The following is a 4,526-nucleotide window of genomic DNA, read 5'->3' as shown; positions in this document are numbered from 1 at the left end:
ATATAGGTATTTAGGAGTCCAATTACTTGCATATAAAGCAGTTTCATTTTTCATACTCAACTTATCTTGTATTAATGGTTTTAGAGCATTCAGAGATATATTATTATTGTTACTGAAGAGAGGGAGTGTGAACTACGACCTAATAGATCTATTGTGCCCCTTAATCGGATTATAGTGCTTCTCCAAGTCCGATTTCTTTAATGAAAAACAAAATAGAGCCTATATTTGGATCCTTGTGATCCATGAAATACCCTCGTAGGAGTTTCTTCCGCTTGTGCATCAGTGCCGGGCACTTCCTAAGCACATCGCGTGCAGTTTCTCTACAGTATCTGCAGTCTGAGTTGCATTGAATTCCTAACTTCAATATGTGATTATTTAATCTACAGTGACCGGTCAATAATTCCGCAATAATTCTTAGGTTATTTTTTGATTTTTGTTATTATTGTTAGGGGATGTAACACTGCGGCCGTCGGGTCTTTTGTGCCCTTATTGTTTGATTGTGCTATTTAATCATTGAAGCGTTTTAGATTGTAAATCCCTTAAAGCATTTTACATAGTGATAGTCTTGGTTATTATAAGTCAGTTTTTTGACTATAATATTTTTCAGCTAAATCCATCTTCTGGCAAAAGTTAGAGCTTAGTATTTCAAAACAAATAACAAACATCTTAAAATACAAAAATTTGAATAATTGTTTCAGAACATGCTCTTTGTTGAAGTCTATTAATGTGTAGACAGCAAGACTCAAAAAATTCGCAAATTTTATTCCTTCAATGAGGAGTGTATTATGGTACAATAATAACTTCTCTTATTGATAAGGTTAGAAGCTTTTATTCATATCGTTAGTATTTGTCAGATTAAGACTCAAAGATATCAGAAATTGAATTCACTTTATTTATAATGAAAACCATAAAAATGTTTCAGTTGCGTATACATAAAATTACAAAATCCTTTTGTGATTCCAATTTTCTTTTTTTTTTCTTGATTATACATCCCTTTTTTTTCCACGTTCGTGATATAATGCAAACATCAATCCATTTCTGGGGTTTTCTAATTATAATATATGCTAATCTGTTAGCTTATTTTGTAATATTTTTATAAACTGAATATGCTATTTGTTTTAGTCATTCTTACACAAGAGTACAATTATGTAAAAAATGTTATAAAATTATGGCATAAAAAGCAAGCCACAAAAACCACAAATATTAACCAGAAAACACATAAAAACATAAAAATCCTGTATCAGGACAAAGCAAGCAAACTAGCAACAATTGCACAATCGTAAAGGGATTTCAGCTTATGTTTTGCATTTAAACGTTTCTTAATTTCCCCACAGGGTAAAATATTTACAAAAAAACAAAAAAAAAAAAACAAAAAGACACATAACAACCAAAGCAACCAAAACTTTTGGCTGATGTTGTCATATGGAAGTAGTTAATAATATAGCTGGATTTCTCAACTGAACGGAAACAAAAGAAGGAAAAGAAAAGTAGTGTAGATTTACTACAAAGCTTAAATTTTTGGATCAACGTAGCGTATGAGTGACATGAATTAAAATGAGTAATATCCACAAATAGTCATTTGTATGCTCCTCCATATTACAGTTCATTTTTTTTCCATTTATATGAATGTTAAAAGATAGCTACAGAAAAAGTATAAACATATTAATTTTTTTTTGCTGGGAGGTGCTACAGTTTGTCATATACCTATCGCGCTACATGAATTAAGGTGCATTAAATTACAGCTTAGCGTCAACGGAACAACGTTTGCACTATATATATAGGTATATATATGTAAATAGATGTATCTTGTTTTTTGTATGGGAAGTGCATGAACATATAAGTAAAGGTGTTAAAGTAAAAGTAATTTTTTTTTAGGATGAGAAACCATGTATGCTACTAAGGCTTAAATCCACAAATGTTTTTGTAAAAGTTGCAGCAAAAAATTTACATGTTTAACAAAATTTTAAATCTGCTGATATGAGGCAAGTGTAGCGTAACAGTGGTTTTGTTCGTAAATTTTTTCTATAAAATTACATATAATAAAATATTTTTTGTAACAAAAAGCTTAGTACTTTTTGAATGAGTAAATTTTAACAAACTTAAGTATTTTGTAACGAGAATGTTATAATATATTATATAAATATGTTAATGGTTGTAAAACATTCTTTTTTATGATTTTTTTAAATATTATAAATCTAAAAAAATTTAATAACACATAAATGCAACATTAAATGCACAGTTGAATTTGAAAAATACAAAAATAATCTATTTTAAATTAATTTAAATCCATTGTTGGGTAAATATATATTTGTTTTATTATATGTTGCTAGTTTTATTAAATAAAACGAACATAAAAAATTTAATTTGTTTTTGAAATTGCTTTTTAGCAAATAATAAAGAACGTACACATGTTTGTCTTTGCTACAATCGTAGTGAAATGGATAATTCTCTAAAAAATTGGAAAAAAATGAAAGAAATACCAAAAATTGGAATCTCATGAACCGTCCCTGCATTTGAAAAATTCTCAACGTAATTGAAAAGCTGAAAAATAAGAAGACAACGCATAATTTTGAAGATATTTTTATTAAAAATAATAATAGACACTTGATAGCAGGAATAAATAACGAAGCAATGTTGCAAAAGAATTTTATTTCCGATTTACTAAAAGATCAGCCAACTGATTGCGATGCTATAAGCATCTTCAACATTGGCATTTCCCGTCCAACATTTACTGCATCATACAAAATGCAAGTTCAAAATACATTAAATCATCGTTAGTTAATCATTGCCATTACTAAAGGTATTATTATTATTATCCATACTCTATCAAAAGCATAGACGTTTTCATAAAATCTCCAACTATTTCTATCTCTAGCAATATAATGTAATCCAATTGCCGGTTTTAATTTGTTATCAAACTTCTCCAGGTGTTACGTGATCTTCCTCTGTGTCTGTTGCCTTGCGGGTTCCAGTAAAGAGTTATGTGGTACAGCTCATATTTCCAAATATAAGGAAATATGAGCCTTTATTTTGTCATTACTTTGATGACAAATAACTGAGCCGCACATTGCACCATATGTGCAATATGCATAAGTCAAAACTGTGTCAATAGAATAAACGGTTTCAAGTGAAACCATATGTGGAACAATTGCATTTGTTAATAGTACACCATTTATTGATAAGTTATGTTTGTAAGAATAGTATATACGTCTAATTTGGGTTAACCAATTAGACGCAAGTATGATAAGTAATAACCAATAGAATCAATACATAAGATTCTATTGGAAATTAATATTAAGAAACAATGTTAGACTTAAGAATAAAAATTAATAAAGATCAGTCTTATTTTGGACACTCAAAACGACGCGTCTTTCTTTTGTATAACTATTTCTTTACAAGTTGTACAGCTTACAAAGAGTGTTGTTAAGCCCTTATAAACTGACTTTTTAGTTGCTATGTTCTTGGTTTGTTCGTTGAAGTATTTACATATTTGAATTTCTACTTGCCCACCAAATTCTCAAAATATAACGCAGGCATTTGTTGGTTAAGCTTTGAAATTTTCTTTGTATTTCACTATTAATCAACCGAATTTCTAATCGATATAATAGAACCAATTTTACACAGCCATTGTAAACAAGGATTTTTATTTGAGGATATATTTCAGTTCCATAAACCGTACCGTATTGAATGCTATTCTAGTTTTTGATATACTGCTGTCTACATCTCTTGCTACACCCTTGTCGATGTTTTGGTTTTAGCAAAGTGAATACGTAGTTCAAGCGTAGCCGAGATTATTGTTAGATCATTGCGTTTTGCTTGTAGGTGTTCTCTTTTCGTAGAGACGAGCACAATGTCGTCAGCATAGTTCAGATCTTCTAGGTGTTGGTTAACTCTTCAAGCTATCTCCCTCTTTTCTACCTATTACACTTATTAAATGTACTTACGATTTAAATATTCTGTTCGCTTTGAACAACATTTTAAGTACTCTCTATGTAATGCAACATTTTTGAAGCTACTTATATAGATTATCAGCTATATCAGCTATTACTAAATGTATCTGCATTTGAAACATCCTGCTCATTTTGAACACCACCTTAAGTGCTTTTGAATCCACGGAAATTTCTTTAAGCCACTTAGATAGGCTTACTAAGAGGTATCAGTAATTACTTTATTTTAGTTAATCGAAATGGTGCAAAATTATAAAACTTCATTCTTTTTTTAGTACATTTGCCCGCTAAAATGTCTCATTACAAAATACTTAAAACTTTAATAGAAATATGTCCAAACTATATTTCTACGTTTAATTTTGTTACTTGAAGTGGTGAAATAAAGCACTTATTGCTATTTTCAAACATTAATTAGTATTTCCTGTTTGGAAAGTTCTCTTCTCTGACCAACAAGTGTTTAATTTAATTTAATTTCTAACTGAAACACAAATTTCAAAGTAACAAAAGTTAAACGAAACAATTTATGTTGAAAGGGCAAAACACTGCACCATTGAAGTATCCTTTTGTGTGTTGGGCTTT

This window comes from Teleopsis dalmanni, chromosome 1 (assembly GCF_002237135.1).
Source record: "Teleopsis dalmanni isolate 2A chromosome 1, ASM223713v2, whole genome shotgun sequence".
NCBI lineage: Eukaryota > Metazoa > Arthropoda > Insecta > Diptera > Diopsidae > Teleopsis > Teleopsis dalmanni.
Note: the sequence above shows the minus strand (reverse complement) of the source record.